The following is a 20242-nucleotide window of genomic DNA, read 5'->3' as shown; positions in this document are numbered from 1 at the left end:
TGGTAGCCACAGGATATTAGCCGGCCCTGCACTGTTCTCTCTTTTGGAATCCATGTACAAAGAAGTAGCAGTATTGTAGCTAAAACATATGGTACAAAGTAAGGAAGTTCACATCTGGAAGACTACCCAAGGGGAAAAGGCTCGGTATGCGCTGAATACCAGGCAACTCTTAGAGAGCTAAAAACACTAAATGCACATTATTTGTGCACTTTGGATGAAGACGTGTTATTTTGAATTGGGTAGCCAATGGGTATTATCGAGCCCTGCACTATTCTCTGTTTTGGAAAACATGTACAAAGAAGGAGCTGAATTGCAGAGAAAACACATGGTAAAAAGCCTGGCACTTCATATCTTGAAGACTACTGAAGGAGAAAAGCCTGGGTATGAGCTGAGTGGCAGGCAACTCTCAGAGAACTAAAAACAGTAAATGCACGTTATTTGTGCAGTTTGGGTGAAGACGTGTTATTTTGAGTTGGGTAGCCACAAGGTATTAGCCAGCCCTGTACTGTCCTCCGTTTTGGAAGCCATGTACAAAGAAGGAGCTGTATTGCAGAGAAAAGGCATGGAACAAAGCATGGTAGTTCACATCTGGGAGACTACACAAGGAGAAAAGGTGTGTATGTGCTGAGTGCCAGACAACTCTTAGAGAGCTAAAAACACTAAATGCACGTTATTTTTGCAGTTTGGGTGAAGACATGTTATTTTGAGTTGGTTAGCCTCAGGGTATTAGCAGGCCCTGCACTGTTCTCTGTTTTGGAAACCATGTACAAAGAAGTAGCTGTATTGCAGAGAAAACATATGGTACAAAGCATAGCAGTTCACATCTGGAAGACTACCCAAGTAGAAAAGCCTGGGTATGCGCTGAGTTCCAGGCAACTCTTAGAGCTCTGAAAACACTAAATGCACATTATTTTTGCAGTTTGGGTGAAGATGTGTTATTTTGAGTTGGGTAGCCACTAAGTATTATACAGCCCAGCACTTTTCTCTGTTTTGGAAACCATCTACAAAGAAATAGCTGTATTGCAGAGAAAACGCATGGTACAAAGTAAGGAAGTTCACATCTGGAAGACTACCCAAGGAGAAAAGCCTGGGTATGCACTGAGTGCCAGGCAACTCTTAGAGAGCTAAAAACACTAAATGCACGTTATTTGTGCAGTTTGGGTGAAGACGTGTTATTTTGAGTTGGGTAGCCACAGGTTATTAGCCGGCCCTGCACTGTTCTCTGTTTTGGAAAACATGTGCAAAGAAGTAGCTGAATTGCAGAGAAAACACATGGTAAAAAGCATGGCACTTCATATCTTGAAGACTACTGAAGGAGAAAAGCCTGGGTATGAGCTGAGTGGCAGGCAACTCTCAGAGAGCTAAAAACACTAAATGCACGTTATTTGTGCAGTTTGGGTGAAGACGTGTTATTTTGAGTTTGGTAGCCACAGGGTATTTGCCGGCCCTGCACTGTTCTCTGTTTTGGAAACCATGTACAAAGAAGTAGCTCTATTGCAGAGAAAACGCATGGTACAAAGTAAGGAAGTTCACATCTGGAAGACTACCCAAGGAGAAAAGCCTGGGTATGCGCTGAGTGCCAGGCAACACTTAGAGAGCTACAAACACTAAACGCAAGTTATTTGTGCACTTTGGATGAAGACGTGTTATTTTGATTGGGTAGCCACTGGGTATTATCCAGCCCTGCACTGTTCTCTGTTTTGGAAACCATGTACAAAGAAGTAGCTGTATTGCAGAGAAAACACATGGTACAAAGCATAACAGTTCACATCTGGAAGACTACCCAAGTAGAAAAGCCTGGGTATGTGCTGAGTACCAGGCAACTCTTAGAGCGCTGAAAACACTAAATGCACATTATTTTTGCAGTTTGGGTGAAGACGTGTTATTTTGAGTTGTGTAGCCACAGGGTAATAGCAGGCCCAGCACTGTTCTCTGTTTTGGATACCATCTACAAAGAAATAGCTTTATTGCAGAGAAAACGCATGGTACAAAGTAAGAAAGTTCACATCTGGAAGACTACCCAAGGAGAAAAGCCATGGGTATGCACTGAATGCCAGGCACCTGTTAGAGAGCTAAAAACACAAATTGCACGTTATTTGTGAAGTTTGGGTGAAAACGTGTTATTTTGAGTTGGGTAGCCACAGGGTATTAGCCGTCCCTGCACTTTTCTCTGTTTTGGAGACCATGTACAAAGAAGTAGCTGTATTGCAGAGAAAATGCAAGGTACAAAGCATGGCAGTTCACATCTGGAAGACTACCCAAGGAGAAAAGGTGGGTATGCGCTGAGTGCCAGGCAACTCTTAGAGAGCTAAAAACACTAAATGCACGTTATTTGTGTAGTTTGGGTGAAGACGTGTTATTTTGAGTTGGGTAGACACAGGGTATTAGACGGCCCTGCTCTGTTCTCTGTTTTGGAGACCATGTACAAATAAGTATCTGTATTTCAGAGAAAACGCATGGTACAAAGCATGGTACTTCACATCTAAAAGACAACCTAAGGAGAAAAGCCTGGGTATGTGCTGAGTGCCAGGCAACTCTTAGAGAGCTAAAAACACTAAATGCACGTTATTTGTGCAGTTTGGGTGAAGACGTGTTATTTTGAGCTGGGTAGCCACAGGGTATTACCCGGCCCTGCACTGTTCTCTGTTTTGGAAACCATGTACAAAGAAGTAGCTTTATTGCAGAGAAAACACATGGTACAAAATAAGGAAGTTCACATCTGGAAGACTATCCAAGGAGAAAAGCCTGGGTATGCACTGAGTGCCAGGCAAATCTTAGGAAGCTAAAAACACTAAATGCATTTTATTTATGCAGTGTGGGTGAAGACGTGTTATTTTAAGTTGGGTAGCCACAGGGTATTAGCCGGCCCTGGACTGTTTTATGTTTTGGTAACCATGTACAAGAATTAGCTGTATTGCAGAGAAAACGCATGGTACAAAGTAAGGAAGTTCACATTAGGAAGACTATCCAAGGAGAAAAGCATGGGTATGCGCTGAGTGCCAGGTACCTCTTAGAGAGCTAAAAACACTAAATGCACGTTATTTGTGCACTTTGGGTGAAGACGTGTTATTTTGAGTTGGGTTAGCCACAGTGTATTAGCCGGTCCTGCTCTGTTTTCTGTTTGGAAAACCATGTACAAAGAAGTAGCTGTAATGCAGAGAAAACGCAAGGTACAAAGCATGGCAGTTACATCTGGAAGACTACACAAGGAGAAAAGATGTGGACGCGCTGAGTGCCAGGCAACTCGTAGAGAGCTAAAAACACTAAATGAATGTTATTTGCATGCCACAGGTAACCATGCACTTTTCTCTGTTTTGGAAACGATCTACACAGAAGTAGCTGTATTGCCGAGAAAACACATGGTACAAAGTAAGAAAGTTCACATCTGGAAGACTACCCAAGGAGAAAAGCCATGGGTATGCACTGAGTGCCAGGCACCTGTTAGAGAGCTAAAAACACAAAATGCACGTTATTTGTGCAGTTTGGGTGAAGACGTGTTATTTTCAGTTGGGTAGCTACAGAGTATTAGCCGGCCCTGCACTTTTCCCTGTTTTGGAAACCATGTACAAAGATGTAGCTCTATTGCAGAGAAAACGCATGGTATACTGTAAAGAAGTTCACATCTGTAAGACAACCCAAGGAGAAAAGCCTGGGTATGCGCTGAGTGCCAGGCAACACTTAGAGAGCTAAAAACACTAAATGCACGTTATTTGTGCACTTTGGATGAAGACGTGTTATTTTGAGTTGGGTAGCCACTGGGTATTATCCAGCCCTGCACTGTTCTCTGTTCTGGAAACCATGTACAAAGAAGTAGCTGTATTGCAGAGAAAACACATGGTACAAAGCATGGCACTTCACATCTGGAAGACTAACGAAGGACAAAAGCCTGGGCCTGTGCTTAATGCCAGGCAACTCTTAGAGAGCTAAAAACACGAAATGCACGTTATTTGTGCAGTTTGGGTGAACACGTGTTATTTTGAGTTGTGTATCCCCTGGATATCAGCCATCCATGTACTTTTCTCTGTTTTGGAAACCATGTAAAAAGAAGTAGTTGAATTGCAAAGAAAACGCATGGTACAAAGTACGGAAGTTCACATCTGGAAGGCTACCCAAGGAGAAAAGCCTGGGTATGAGCTGAGTGCCAGGCAAGCCTCAGAAAGCTAAAAACACGAAATGCACGTTATTTGTGCAGTTTGGGTGAAGACGTGTTATTTTGAGTTGGGTAGCCACAGGGTATTATCCAGCCCTGCACTGTTCTCTGTTTTTGAAACCATGTACAAAGAAGTAGCAGTATTGCAGCTAAAAAGCATGGTACAAATTAAGGAAGTTAACATCTGGAAGACTTCCCAAGGAGAAAAGCCTGTGTATACGCTGAGTGCCAGGCAACTCTTAGAGAGCTAAAAACACTAAATTCACTTTATTTGTGCAGTTTTAGTGAAAACGTGTTATTTTGAGTTGGGTAGCCACAGGGTATTAGCGGGCCCTGCACTGTTCTTTTTTTTGGAAACCATGTACAAAGAAGAAGCTGTATTGCAGCTAAAACGCATGGTACAAATTAAGGAAGTTCACATCTGGAAGACTACCCAAGGAGAAAAGCCTGGGTATGTGCTGAGTGGCAGGCCACTATTAGAGAGCTAAAAACACTAAATGCATGTTATTTGAGCAGTTTGGGTGAAGACGTGTTATTTTGAGTTGGGTAGCCACAGGGTATTAGCCGGCCCTGTATTTTTCTCTGTTTTGAAAAACATGTACAAAGAAGGAGCTGTATTGCAGAGAAAACACATGGTACAAAGTAAGGAAGTTCACATCTGGAAGACTACAAAAGGAGAAAAGGTGGGTATGTGCTGAGTGCCAGGCAACTCTTACAGAACTAAAAACACGAAATGCACGTTATTTGTGCAGTTTGGGTGAAGACGTGTTATTTTGAGTTGGGTAGCCTCAGGGTATTAGCCGGCCCTGCACTGTTCTCCATTTTGGAAACCATGTACAAAGAAGGAGCTGTATTGCAGAGAAAACGCATTGAACAAAGCATGGCAGTTGACATCTGGGAGACTACACAAGGAGAAAAGGTGTGTATGTGCTAAGTGCCAGACAACTCTTAGAGAGCTAAAAACACTAAATGCACGTTATTTTTGCAGTTTGGGTGAAGACGTGTTATTTTGAGTTGGGTAGCCACAGGGTATTATCCAGCCCTGCACTGTTCTCTGTTTTGGAAACCATGTACAAAGAAGTAGCTGTATTGCAGAGAAAACGAATGGTACAAACATAGCAGTTCACTTCTGGAAGACTACCCAAGTAGAAAGGCCTGGGTATGCGCTGAGTGCCAGGCAACTCTTAGCTGAAAACACTAAATGCACATTATTTTTGCAGTTTGGGTGAAGATGTGTTATTTTGAGTTGGGTAGCCACAGGGTAATAGCAGGCCCTGCACTGTTCCCTGTTTTGGAAACCATCTACAAAGAAATAGCTGTATTGCAGAGAAAACGCATGGTACAAAGTAAGGAAGTTCACATCTGGAAGACTACCCAAGGAGAAAAGACTGGGTATGCACTGAGTGCCAGGCACCTGTTAGAGAGCTAAAAACACAAAATGCACGTTATTTTTGCAGTTTGGGTGAAGACGTGTTATTTTTAAGTTGGGTAACCACAGGGTATTAGCCAGGCTTGTACTGTTCTCTGTTTTGGAAACCATGTACAAAGAAGTAGCTGAATTGCAGAGAAAACACATGGTACAAAATAAGGAAGTTCATATCTGAAAGCCTACCCAAGGAGAACAGCCTGGTTATGTGCTGAGTGCCAGGCAACTCTTAGAGAGCTAAAAACACTAAATGCACGATATTTGTACAGTTTGAATGAAGACATGTTATTTTGAGTTGGGTAGCCACAGTGTATTAGCCGGCCCGGCACTGTTCTCTGTTTTGTAAACCATGTACGAAGAAGTAGCTGTATTGAAGCTAAAACGCAAGGTACAATGTAAGGAAGTGCACATCTGGAAGACTACCCAAGGAGAAAAGCCTGGGTATGCGCTGAGTGCCAGGCAACTCTTAGAGAGCTAAAAACACTAAATGCACGTTATTTGAGCAGTTTGGGTGAAGACGTGTTATTTTGAGTTTGGAAGCCACTGGGTATTATCGAGCCTTGTACTGTTCTCTGTTTTGGAAACCATGTACAAAGAAGTAGCTGAATTGCAGAGGAAACGTATGGTACAAGGTAAGGAAGTTCACATCTGGAAGCCTACCCAAGGGGAAAACCCTGGGTATGCGCTGAGTGCCAAGCAACTCTTAGAGAGCTAAAAACACTAAATGCACATTACTTGTGCATTTTGTGTGAAGACATGTTATTTTGAGTTGGGTAGCCACAGGGTATTAGCCATCCCTGCACTGTTCTCTCTTTTGGAAACCATGTACAAAGAAGTAGCTGTATTGCAGAGAAAACACATGGTACACATCATGGCACTAAACATCTGGAAGACGACCTAAGAAGAAAATCCTGGGTATGCCCTGAGTGCCAGGCAACTCTTAGAGAGCTAAAAACAAGAAATGCACGTTATTTGTGCAGTTTGGGTGAAGACATGTTATTTTGAGTTGGGTAGCTACAGTGTATTAGCCGACCCTGCAGTGTTCTCTCTTTAGGAAACCATGTACAAAGAAGTAGCTGTATTGCAGAGAAAACGCATGGTACAATGCATGGCACTTCACATCTGGAAGAAGACCTAAGGAGAAAAGCCTGGGTATGTGCTGAGGGCCAGGAAACTCTTAAAGAGCTAAAACCACTAAATGCACCTTATTTGTGCAGTTTGGATGAAGATGTGTTATTTTGAGTTGGGTAGCCACAGGGTATTATCCAGCCCTGCACTGTTCTCTGTTTTTGAAACCATGTACAAAGAAGTAGCACTATTGCAGCTAAAACGCATGGTACAAAGTACGGAAGTTCACATCTGGAAGACTACCCACGGAGAAAAGCCTGGGTATACGCTGAGTGGCAGGCAACTCTTAGAGAGCTAAAATCCCTAAATGCCCGTTATTTGTTCAGTTTGGGTGAAGACGTGTTATTTTGATTTGGGTAGCCACAGGGTATGAGCCGGCCTTGTACTGTTCTCACTTTTGGAAACCATGTAAAAAGAGGTAGCTGTATGGCAGACAAAATGCATGATACAAAGCATGGCAGTTCACATCTGGAAAACTACCCAAGGAGAAAAGCCTCGGTATGCCCTGAGTGCCAGGCAGCTCTTAGAGACCTACAAACAGAAAATGCACGTTATTTGTGCAGTTTGTGTGAAGACATGTTATTTTGATTTGGGTAGCCACAGGGTATTAGCCGGCCCTGCACTGTTCTCTGTTTTGGAAACCATGTATAAAGAAGTAGCTGAATTGCAGAAAAAATGCCTGGTACAAAATAAGGAGGTTCACATCTGGAAGCCTACCCAAGGAACAAAGCCTGGGTATGCACTGAGTGCCAGGCAACTCTTAGAGAGCTAAAAACATGAAATGCACGTTATTTTTGCTGTTTGGGTGAAGACGTGTTATTTTGAGTTGGGAAGCCACTGGGTATTATCCAGCCTTGTACTGTTCTCTGTTTTGGAAATCATGTACAAAGAAGTATCTGAATTGCAGGGAAAACGCATGGTACAAGGTAAGGAAGTTCACATCTGGAAGCCTACCCAAGGGGAAAACCCTGGGTATGCTCTGAGTGCCAAGCAACTCTTAGAGAGCTAAAAACACTAAATGCACATTACTTGTGCATTTTGTGTGAAGACATGTTATTTTGAGTTGGGTAGCCACTGGGTATTAGCCATCCCTGCACTGTTCTCTCTTTTGGAAACCATGTACAAAGAAGTAGCTGTATTGCAGAGAAAACACATGGTACACATCATGGCACTAAACATCTGGAAGATGACCTAAGAACAAAATCCTGGGTATGCCCTGAGTCCCAGGCAACTCTTAGAGAGCTAAAAACATGAAATGCACGTTATCTGTGCAGTTTGGGTGAAGACGTTTTATTTTGAGTTGGGTAGGCACAGGGTATTAGCCGGCCCTGCACTGTTTTCTGTTTTGGAAACCATGTACAAAGAAGTAGCTGTATTGCAGAGGAAACGCATGGTACAAAGCATGGCAGATCACATCTGGAAGACTACACAAGGAGAAAAGCCTGGGTATTCGCTGAGTGCCAGGCAGCTCTTAAAGAGCTAAAAACACTAAATGGAGGTTACTTGAGCATTTTTTGTGAAGACGTGTTATTTTGAGTTGGGTAGCCACAGGGTATTAGCTGGACCTGCACTGTTCTCTCTTTTGGAAACCATGTACAAAGAAGTAGCTGAATTGCATAGAAAACTCATGGTACAAAGCAGGGCACTTCACATATGGAAGATGACCTAAGAAGAAAAGCCTGGGTATGCGCTGAATGCCAGGAAACTCTTAGAGAGCTAAAACTACTAAATGCACCTTATTTGTGCAGTATGGGTGAAGACGTGTTATTTTGAGTTGGGTAGCCACTGGGTATTAGCCAGCCCTGTACTGTTCTCGGTTTTGAAAACCATGTACAAAGAAGTAGCTGAATTGCAGAGAAAAAGCATGGTACAAAGTAAGGAAGTTCACATCTGGAAGCCTACCCAAGGAGAAAATCCTGGGTATGCCCTGAGTGCCAGGCAGCTCTTAGAGAGCTACAAACACTAAATGCACGTTATTTGTGCAGTTTGGGTGAAAACATGTTATTTTGAGTTGGGTAGCCACAGGGTATTAGCTGGCCCTGCACTGTTCTCTGTTTTGGAAGCCATGTACAAAGAAGTAGCTGTATTGCAGCTAAAAGGCATGGTGCAAAGTAAGGAAGTGCACATCTGGAAGACTACCCAAGGAGAAAAGCCTGGGTATGCGCTGAGTGCCAGGCAACTCTTAGAGAGCTGAAAACACTAAATGCACGTTGTTTGTGCAGTTTGGATGAAGACGTGTTATTTTGAGTTGGGAAGCCACTGGGTATTAGCCAGCCTTGTACTGTTCTCTGTTTTGGAAACCATGTACATAGAAGTAGCTGAATTGCAGAGAAAACACATGATACAAAATAAGGAAGTTCCATATGGAAGCCTACCCAAGGAGAAAAGCCTGGGTATGCGCTGAGTGCCAGGCAACTCTCAGAGAGTTAAAAACACAAGATGCACGTTATTTGTGCACTTTGGGTGAAGACTTGTTATTTTGAGTTGGGAAGCCAGTGGTATTAGCCAGCCCAGTACTGTTCTCTGTTTTGGAAACCATGTACAAAGAAGTAGCTGAAATGCAGAGAAAACACATGGTACAAAGTAAGGAAGTTCACATCTGGAAGACTACACAAGGAGAAAAGCCTGGGTATGCGCTGAGTGCCAGGCAACTCTTAGAGAGCTAAAAAAAAACACTAAATGCAGGTTACTTGTGCATTTTGTGTGAAGACGTGTTATTTTGAGTTGGGTAGGCACAGGGTATTAGCCGGCCCTGCACTGTTTTCTGTTTTGGAAACCATGTACAAAGAAGTAGCTGTATTGCGGAGGAAACACATGGTACAAAGCATGGCAGTTCACATCTGGAAGACTACACAAGGAGAAAAGCCTGGGTATGCGCTGAGTACCAGGCAACTCTTAGAGAGCTAAAAACACGAAATGCACGTTATTTTTGCAGTTTGGGTGAAGACGTGTTATTTTGAGTTGGGTAGCCACTGGGTATTAGCCAGCCCTGTACTTTTCTCTGTTATGGAAACCATGTACAAAGAAGTAGCTGAATTGCAGAGAAAAAACATAATACAATGTAAGGAAGTTCACATCTGGAAGCCTACCCAAGGTGAAAAGCCTGGGTATGCGCTGAGTGCCAGGCAACTCTTAGAGAGCTAAAAACACGAAATGCACGTTATTTTTGCAGTTTGGGTGAAGACGTGTTATTTTGAGTGGGGTAGCCACTGGGTATTAGCCATCCCTGCACTGTTCTCTCTTTTGGAAACCATGTACAAAGAAGTAGCTGTATTGCAGAGAAAACACATGGTACACATCATGGCACTAAACATCTGGAAGATGACCTAAGAACAAAATCCTGGGTATGCCCTGAGTGCCAGGCAACTCTTAGAGAGCTAAAAACATGAAATGCACGTTATCTGTGCAGTTTGCGTGAAGACGTGTTATTTTGAGTTGGGTAGCCACAGGGTATTAGCCAGCCCTGCACTGTTCTCTCTTTTGGAAACCATGTACAAAGAAGTAGCTGAATTGCAGAGAAAACACATGGTACAAAGCATGGCAGTTCACATCTGGAAGACTACACAAGGAGAAAAGTCTGGGTATGCGCTGAGTGCCAGGCAACTCTTAGAGAGCTAAAACCACTAAATGCACGTTATTTGAGCAGTTTGGGTGAAGACGTGTTATTTTGAGTTGGGTAGGCACAGGGTATTAGCCGGCCCTGCACTGTTTTCTGTTTTGGAAACCATGTACAAAGAAGTAGCTGTATTGCAGGGGAAACGCGTGGTACAAAGCATGGCAGATCACATCTGGAAGACTACACAAGGAGAAAAGCCTGGGTATTCGCTGAGTGCCAGGCAGCTCTTAAAGAGCTAAAAACACTAAATGGAGGTTACTTGAGCATTTTTTGTGAAGACGTGTTATTTTGAGTTGGGTAGCCACAGGGTATTAGCTGGACCTGCACTGTTCTCTCTTTTGGAAACCATGTACAAAGAAGTAGCTGAATTGCATAGAAAACGCATGGTACAAAGCAGGGCACTTCACATATGGAAGATGACCTAAGAAGAAAAGCCTGGGTATGCGCTGAATGCCAGGAAACTCTTAGAGAGCTAAAACTACTAAATGCACCTTATTTGTGCAGTATGGGTGAAGACGTGTTATTTTGAGTTGGGTAGCCACTGGGTATTAGCCAGCCCTGTACTGTTCTCGGTTTTGAAAACCATGTACAAAGAAGTAGCTGAATTGCAGAGAAAAAGCATGGTACAAAGTAAGGAAGTTCACATCTGGAAGCCTATCCAAGGAGAAAATCCTGGGCATGCCCTGAGTGCCAGGCAGTTCTTAGAGAGCTACAAACACTAAATGCACGTTATTTGTGCAGTTTGGGTGAAGACATGTTATTTTGAGTTGGGTAGCCACAGGGTATTAGCTGGCCCTGCACTGTTCTCTATTTTGGAAGCCATGTACAAAGAAGTAGCTGTATTGCAGCTAAAACGCATGGTACAAAGTAAGGAAGTGCACAGCTGGAAGACTACCCAAGGAGTAAAGCCTGGGTATGCGCTGAGTGCCAGGCAACTCTTAGAGAGCTAAAAACACTAAATGCACGTTGTTTGTGCAGTTTGGATGAAGACGTGTTATTTTGAGTTTTGAAGAGACTGGGTATTAGCCAGCCTTGTACTGTTCTCTGTTTTGGAAACCATGTACATAGAAGTAGCTGAATTGCAGAGAAAACACATGATACAAAATAAGGAAGTTCCATCTGGAAGCCTACCCAAGGAGAAAAGACTGGGTATGTGCTGAGTGCCAGGCAACTCTCAGAGAGTTAAAAACACGAGATGCACGTTATTTGTGCACTTTGGGTGAAGACAAGTTATTTTGAGTTGGGAAGCCACTGGTATTAGCCAGCCCAGTACTGTTCTCAGTTTTGGAAACCATGTACAAAGAAGTAGATGAAATGCAGAGAAAACGCAGGGTACAAGGTAAGGAAGTTCACATGTGGAAGCCTATTCAAAGATAAAAGCCTGGGTATGCGCTGAGTGCCAGGCAACTCTTAGAGAGCTAAAAACACGAAATGCACATTATTTGTGCAGTTTGGGTGAAGACGTGTTATTTTGAGTTGGGTAGCCACAGGGTATTAGCCAGCCCTGCACTGTTCTCTCTTTTGGAAACCATGTACAAAGAAGTAGCTGAATTGCAGAGAAAACACATGGTAAAAAGCATGGCAGTTCACATCTGGAAGACAACACAAGGCGAAAAGCCTGGGTATGCGCTGAGTGCCAGGCAACTCTTAGAGAGCTAAAAACACTAAATGCACGTTATTTGAGCAGTTTGGCTGAAGACGTGTTATTTTGAGTTGGGTATGCACAGGGTATTAGCCGGCCCTGCACTGTTTTCTGTTTTGGAAACCATGTACAAAGAAGTAGCTGTATTGCAGAGAAAACGCATGGTACAAAGCATGGCAGTTCACATCTGGAAGACTACACAAGGAGAAAAGCCTGGGTATGCGCTGAGTGCCAGGCAACTCTTAGAGAGCTAAAAACACTAAATGCATGTTATTTGTGCAGTTTGGGTGAAGACGTGTTATTTTGAGTTGGGTAGCCACTGGGTATTAGCCAGCCCTGAACTTTTCTCTGTTATGGAAACCATGTACAAAGAAGTAGCTGAATTACAGAGAAAAAACATAATACAATGTAAGGAAGTTCACATCTGGAAGCCTACCCAAGGAGAAAAGCCTTGGTATGCAATGAGTGCCAGGCAACTCTTAGAGAGCTAAAAACACTAAATGCACATTACTTGTGCATTTTGTTTGAAGAAGTGATATTTTCAGTTGGGTAGTCACAGGGTATTAGCTTTTCCTGAACTGTTCTCTCTTATGGATACCATGTACAAAGAAGTAGCTATATTGCAGAGAAAACACATGGTCCAAAGCATGGCAGTTCACATCTGGAAGAGTACACAAGGAGAAAAGCCAGGGTATGCGCTGAGTGCCAGGCAACACTTAGATAGCTAAAAACACTAAATGCACTTTATTTGTGCAGTTTGGGTGAAAATGTGTTATTTTGAGTTGGGTAGCCACAGGGTATTAGCCAGCCCTGCACTGTTCTCTCTTTTGGAAACCATGTACAAAGAAGTAGCTGAATTGCAGAGAAAACACATGGTACAAAGCATGGCAGTTCACATCTGGAAGACTACCCAAGGAGAAAAGCCTGGGTATGCGCTGAGTGCCAGGCAACTCTTAGAGAGCTGAAAACACTAAATGCACGTTATTTGAGCAGTTTGTGTGAAGACGTGTTATTTTGAGTTGGGTAGGCACAGCGTATTAGCCGGCCCTGCACTGTTTTCTGTTTTGGAAACCATGTACAAAGAAATAGCTGTATTGCAGAGAAAACGCATGGTACAAAGCATGGCAGTGCACATATGGAAGAATACACAAGGAGAAAAGCTTGGGTATGCGCTGAGTGCCAGGCAACTCTTAGAGAGCTAAAAGCACGAAATGCACGTTATTTTTGCAGTTGGGGTGAAGACGTGTTATTTTGAGTTGGGTAGCCACTGGGTATTAGCCAGCCCTGAACTTTTCTCTGTTATGGAAACCATGTACAAAGAAGTAGCTGAATTGCAGAGAAAAAACATAATACAATGTAAGGAAGTTCACATCTGGAAGCCTACCCAAGGAGAAAAGCCTGGGTATGCTCTGAGTGCCAGGCAACTCTTAGAGAGTTAAAACACTAAATACAGGTTACTTGTGCATTTTGTGTGAAGACGTGTTATTTTGAGTTGGGTAGCCACAGGATATTAGCTGGACCTGCACTCTTCTCTTTTTTGGAAACCATGTACAAAGAAGTAGCTGTATTGCAGAGAAAATGCATGGCACAAAGCATGGCACTTTACAGCTGGAAGACGACCTAAGAGGAAAAGCCTGGGTATGCGCTGATTGCCAGGCAACTCTTAGAGAGCTGAAAACACTAAATGCACGTTATTTGTGCAGTTTGTGTGAAGACGTGTTATTTTGAGTTGGGTAGCCACAGGGTAATATCAGGCCCTGCTCTGTTCTCTGTTTTGGAAACCATGTACAAAGAAGTAGCTGTATTGCAGAGAAAAGGCATGGTACAAAGCATAACAGATCACATCTGGAAGACTACCCAAGGAAAAAAGCCTGGGTATGCTCTGAGTGCCAGGCAACTCTTAGAGAGCTAAAAACATGAAATGCACGTTATTTGTGCAGTTTGGGTGAAGACGTGTTATTTTGAGTTGGGTAGCCACTGGGTATTAGCCAGCCCTGTACTGCTCACTGTTTTGGAAACCATGTACAAAGAAGTAGCTGAATTGCAGAGAAAAAGCATGGTACAAAGTAAGGAAGTTCACATCTGGAAGCCTACCCAAGGAGAAAAGTCTGGGTATGCACTGAGTGCCAGGCAACTCTTAGAGAGTTAAAACACTAAATGCACGTTATTTGAGCAGTTTGGGTGAAGACGTGTTATTTTGAGTTGGGTAGCCACAGGATATTAGCCGGACCTGCACTGTTCTCTCTTTTCGAAACCATGTACAAAGAAGTAGCTGTATTGCAGAGAAAACGCATGGCACAAAGCATGGCACTTCACATCTGGAAGACGACCTAAGGAGAAAAGCCTGTGTATGCGCTGAGTGCCAGGAAACTCTTAGAGAGCTAAAACCACTAAATGCACCTTATTTGTGCAGTTTGGGTGAAGACGTGTATTTTGAGTTGGGTAGCCACAGGGTATTAGCTGGCCCTGCACTGTTCTCTGTTTTAGAAACCATGTACATAGAAGTAGCTGAATTGCAGGGAAAACGCATGGTACACAGTAAGGAAGTTCACATCTGGAAGGCTACACAAGGAGAAAAGCCTGGGTATGCGCTGAGTGCCAGGCAACTCTTAGAGAGCTAAAAACACGAAATGCACATTATTTGTGCAGTTTGGGTGAAGACGTGTTATTTTGAGTTGGGTAGCCACAGGGTATTATCCAGCCATGCACTGTTCTCTGTTTTTGAATCCATGTACAAAGAAGTAGCAGTATTGCAGCTAAAACGCATGGTACAAAGTAAGGAAGTTCACATCTGGAAAACTACCCAAGGAGAAAAGCCTGTGTATACGCTGAGTGCCAGGCAACTCTTAGAGAGCTAAAAACACTAAATGCTCGTTATTTGTTCAGTTTGAGTGAAGATGTGTTATTTTGATTTGAGTAGCCACAGGGTATGAGCCGGCCTTGTACTGTTCTCTCTTTTGGAAATCATGTACAAAGAGGTAGCTGTATGGCAGAGAAAATGCATGTTACAAAGATGGCAATTCACATCTGGAAAACTACCCAAGGAGAAAAGCCTTGGTATGCCCTGAGTGCCAGGCAGCTCTGAGAGAGCTACAAACACTAAATACGAGTTATTTGTGCAGTTTGGTTGAAGCCGTGTTATTTTGAGTTGTGTAGCCACAGGTAATTAGCCGGCCCTGCACTGTTCTCTGTTTTGGAAACCATGTACAAAGAAGTAGCTGTATTGCAGCTAAAACACATGGTACAAAATAAGGAAGTGCACATCTGGGGGACAACCCATGGAGAAAAACCTGAGTATGTGTTGAGTGCCAGGCAACTCTTAGAGAGCTAAAAACACTAAATGCAAATTATTTGTGCAATTTGGGTGAGGATGTGTTATTTTGAGTTGGGAAGCCACTGGGTATTATCCAGCCTTGTACTCTTCTCTATTTTGGAAACCATGCACAAAGAAGTAGCTGAATTGCAGAGAAAATGCATGGTACAAAATAAGGAAGTTCACATCTGGAAGCCTACCCAAGGAGAAAAGCCTGGGTATGCGCTGAGTGCCAGGCAACTCTTAGAGAGCTAAAAACACGAAATGCACGTTATTTGTGCAGTTTGGGTGAAGACGTGTTATTTTTAGTTGGGAAGCCACTGGGTATTATCCAGCCTTGTAGTGTTCTCTGTTTTGGAAGCCATGTACAAAGAAGTAGCTGAATTGCAGAGAAAACGCATGGTACAAGGTAAGGAAGTTCACATCTGGAAGCCTACCCAAGGGGAAAACCCTGGGTATGCGCTGAGTGCCAAGCAACTCTTAGAGAGCTAAAAACACTATATTTACATTACTTGTGCATTTTGTGTGAAGACATGTTATTTTGAGTTGGGTAGCCACAGGGTATTAGCCATTCCTGCACTGTTCTCTCTTTTGGAAACCATGTACAAAGAAGTAGCTGTATTGCAGAGAAAACACATGGTACACATCATGGCACTAAACATCTGGAAGACGACCTAAGAAGACAATCCTGGGTATGCCCTGAGTGCCAGGCAACTCTTAGAGAGCTAAAAACAGGAAATGCCCGTTATTTGTGCAGTTTGGGTGAAGACATGTTATTTTGAGTTGGGTAGCTACAGTGTATTAGCCGACCCTGCACTGTTCTCTCTTTAAGAAACCATGTATAAAGAAGTAGCTGTATTGCAGAGAAAATGCATGGTACAAAGCATGGCAGTTCACATCTGGAAGACTACCCAAGGAGAAAAGCATGGGCCTGCATTGAGTGCCAGGCAACTCTTAGAGAGCTAAAAACACTAAATGGATGTTATTTGTGCAGTTTGGGTGAAGACGTGTTATTTTGAGTTGGGTAGCCACAGGGTACTAGCTGGCCCTGCACTGTTCTCTGATTTGGAAACCATGTACAAAGAAGTAGCTGTATTGCAGATAAAATGCATGCTACAAAGCATGGCAGTGCACATATGGAAGACTACCCAAGGAGAAAAGCCTGGGTATTCACTGAGAGCCAGGCAACTCTTAGAGAGCTAAAAACACTAAATGCACGTTATTTGTGCAGTTTGGGTAAAGACATGTTATTTTGATTTGGGTAGCCACAGGGTATGAGCCTGCCTTGTACTGTTCTCTGTTTTGGAAACCTTGTACAAAGTGGTAGCTGTATGGCAGAGAAAATGCATGTTACAAAGCATGGCAGTTCACATCTGGAAAAGTACTCAAGGAGAAAAGCCTAGGTATGCCCTGAGTGCCAGGCAGCTCTTAGAGAGCTAAACACACTATAAGTACGTTATTTGTGCAGTTTGGGTGAAGACGTGTTATTTTGAGTTGGGTAGCCACAGGGTATTAGTCGGCCCTGCACTGTTCTCTCTTTTGGAAACCATGTACAAAGAAGTAGCTGTACTTGCACATGTTACAAAGCATGGCAGTTCACATCTGGAAAAGTACTCAAGGAGAAAAGCCTAGGTATGCCCTGAGTGCCAGGCAGCTCTTAGAGAGCTAAACACACTATAAGTACGTTATTTGTGCAGTTTGGGTGAAGACGTGTTATTTTGAGTTGGGTAGCCACAGGGTATTAGTCGGCCCTGCACTGTTCTCTCTTTTGGAAACCATGTACAAAGAAGTAGCTGTATTGCAGAGAAAACACATGGTACAAAGCATGGCACTTCACATCTGGAAAATGACCTAAGGAGAAAAGCCTGTGTATGCGCTGACTGCCAGGCAACTCTTAGAGAGCTAACACCATGAAATGCACGTTATTTGTGCAGTTTGGGTGAAGACGTGTTATTTTGAGTTGGGTAGACACAGGGTATTAGCCGACCCTGCACTGTTCTCTGTTTTGGAAACCATGTACAAAGAAGTAGCTGTATTGCTGCTAAAACGCATGGTACAAAGTAAGGAAGTTCACATCTGGAAGCCGACCCAAAAAGAAAAGCCTGGGTTTTCGCTGAGTGCCAGGCAACTCTTAGAGAGCTAAAAAAACACTAAATACAGTTTACTTGTGCATTTTGTGTTAAGACGTGTTGTTTTGAGTTGGGTAGCCACAGGGTATTAGCTGGCCCTGCGCTGTTCTCTGATTTAGAAACCATGTACAAAGAAGTAGCTGAATTGCAGAGAAAATGCATGGTACAAAGCATGGTACTTCACATCTAAAAGACAACCTAAGGAGAAAAGCCTGGGTATGTGCTGAGTGCCAGGAAACTCTTAGAGAGCTAAAAACACTAAATGCACGTTATTTGTGCAGGTTGTGTGAACAAGTGTTATTTTGAGATGGGTAGCCACTGAGTATCAGCCAGCCATGTACTGTTCTCTTTTTTGGAAACCATGTACAAAGAAATAGCTGAATAGCAGAGAAAATGCATGGTACAAAGTAAGGAAGTTCACATCTGGAAAACTACCCATGGAGAAAAGCCTGGGTATGCCCTGAGGGCCAGGCAGCTCTTAAAGAGCTAAAAACACTATATGTACGTTATTTGTGCAGTTTGGGTGAAGACATGTTATTTTGAGTTGGGTAGCCACAGGGTATTAGCTGGCCCTGCACTGTTCTCTGTTTTTGAAACCATGTACAAAGAAGTAGCAGTATTGCAGCTAAAACTCATGGTACAAAGCAAGGAAGTTCACATCTGGAAGACTACCCAAGGAGAAAAACCTGGGTATGCGCTGAGTGCCAGGCAACTCTTAGAGAGCTAAAAACACTATATGTACGTTATTTGTGCAGTTTGGGTGAAGACATGTTATTTTGAGTTGGGTAGCCACAGGGTATTAGCCGGCCCTGCACTGTTCTCTGTTTTTGAAACCATGTACAAAGAAGTAGCAGTATTGCAGCTAAAACTCATGGTACAAAGCAAGGAAGTTCACATCTGGAAGATTACCCAAGGAGAAAAACCTGGGTATGTGCTGAGTACCAGGCAAATCTTAGAGAGTTAAAAACACTAAATGCACGTTATTTGTGCAGTTAGGTTGAAGACCTGTTATTTTGAGTTCTGTAGCCACTGAGTATCAGCCAGCCATGTACTGTTCTCTTTTTTGGAAACCATGTACAAAGAAATAGCTGAATAGCAGAGAAAACGCATGGTACAAAGTAAGGAAGTTCACATCTGGAAAACTACCTAAGGAGAAAAGCCTGGGTATGTGCTGAGTGCCAGGCAACTCTTAGAGAGCTAAGAACACTAAATGCACTTTATTTGTGCAGTTTCGGTGAAGACGTGTTATTTTGAGTTGGGTAGACACAGGGTATTAGCCAGCCTTGCACGCTTCTCTGTTTTCGAACCATGTACAACGAAGTAGCTGTATTGCTGCTAAAACGCATGTTACAAAGTAAGGAAGATCACATATGGAAGACTACCCAAGGAGAAAATCTTGGGTATGTGCTGAGTGCCAGGCAACTCTTAGAGAGCAAAAAAACACTAAATGCACATTATTTGAGCAATTTGGGTGAAGACGTGTTATTTTGAGTTGGGTAGTCACAGGGTATTAGCCGGCCCTGCACTATTCTCTCTTTTGGAAACCATGTACAAAGAAGTAGCTGTATTGCAGAGAAAACGCATGGTATAAATCATGGCACTTCACATATGGAAGACGACCTAAGGAGAAAAGCCTGGGTATGCGCTGAGTGCCAGGCAACACTTAGAGAGCTAAAAACACGAAATGCACGTTATTTGTGCAGTTTGGGTGAAGACGTGTTATTTTGAGTTGAGTAGCCACAGGGTATTAGCCGACCCTGCACTGTTTTCTGTTTTGGAGACAATGTACAAAGAAGTAGCAGTATTGCAGCTAAAATGCATGGTACAAAGTAAGGAATTTCAGATCTGGAACCCTACCCAAGGAGAAAAGCCTGGGTATGCGCTGAGTGCCAGGCAACTCTTAGAGAGGGAAAAACACTAAATGCAGGTTACTTGTGCATTTTGTGTGAAGAGGTGTTATTTTGAGTTGGGTAGCCACAGGGTATTAACTGGCCCTGCACTGTTCTCTGTTTTGGAAACCATGTACAAAGAAGTAGTTGTATTGCAGCTAAAACGCATGGTACAAAGTAAGGAAGTTCACATCTGGAAGACTACCCAAGGAGAAAAGCCTGGGTATGTGCTGAGTGCCAGGCAACTCTTAGAGAGCAAAAAACACGAAATGCACGTTATTTCTGCAGTTTGGGTGAAGACGTGTTATTTTGAGTTGGGTAGCAACAGGGTATTAGCTGATCCTGCACTGTTTCCTGTTTTGGAAACCATGTACAAAGAAGTAGCTGTATTGCAGAGAAAATGCATGGTACAAATCATGGCACTTCACATCTGGAAGACGACCTAAGGCGAAAAGCCTGGGTATGCGCTGAGTGCCAGGCAACACTTAGAGAGCTAAAAACACTAAATGCACGTTATTTGTGCAGTTTTGGTGAAGACGTGTTATTTTGAGTTGAGTAGCCACATGGTATTAGCTGGCCCTGCACTGTTTTCTGTTTTGGAAATCATGTACAAAGAAGTAGCAGTATTGAAGCTAAAACGCATGGTACAAAGTAAGGAAGTGCACATAGGGAAGCCTACCCAAGGAGAAAAGCCTGGGTATGCGCTGAGTGCCAGGCAACACTTAGAGAGCTAAAAAACACGAAATGCACGTTATTTGGGCAGTTTGGGTGAAGACGTGTTATTTTGAGTTGGGTAGCCACAGGGTATTAGCTGATCCTGCACTGTTTTCTGTTTTGGAAACCATGTACAAAGAAGTAGCTGAATTGCAGCTAAAATGCATGGTACAAAGTAAGGAAGTTCACATCTGGAAGCCTACCCAAGGAGAAAAGCCTGGGTACGGGCTGAGTG

Source organism: Arvicanthis niloticus, unplaced genomic scaffold, assembly GCF_011762505.2.
Source record: "Arvicanthis niloticus isolate mArvNil1 unplaced genomic scaffold, mArvNil1.pat.X pat_scaffold_69_arrow_ctg1, whole genome shotgun sequence".
In the NCBI taxonomy this organism is placed as follows: Eukaryota; Metazoa; Chordata; class Mammalia; order Rodentia; family Muridae; genus Arvicanthis; species Arvicanthis niloticus.
Note: the sequence above shows the minus strand (reverse complement) of the source record.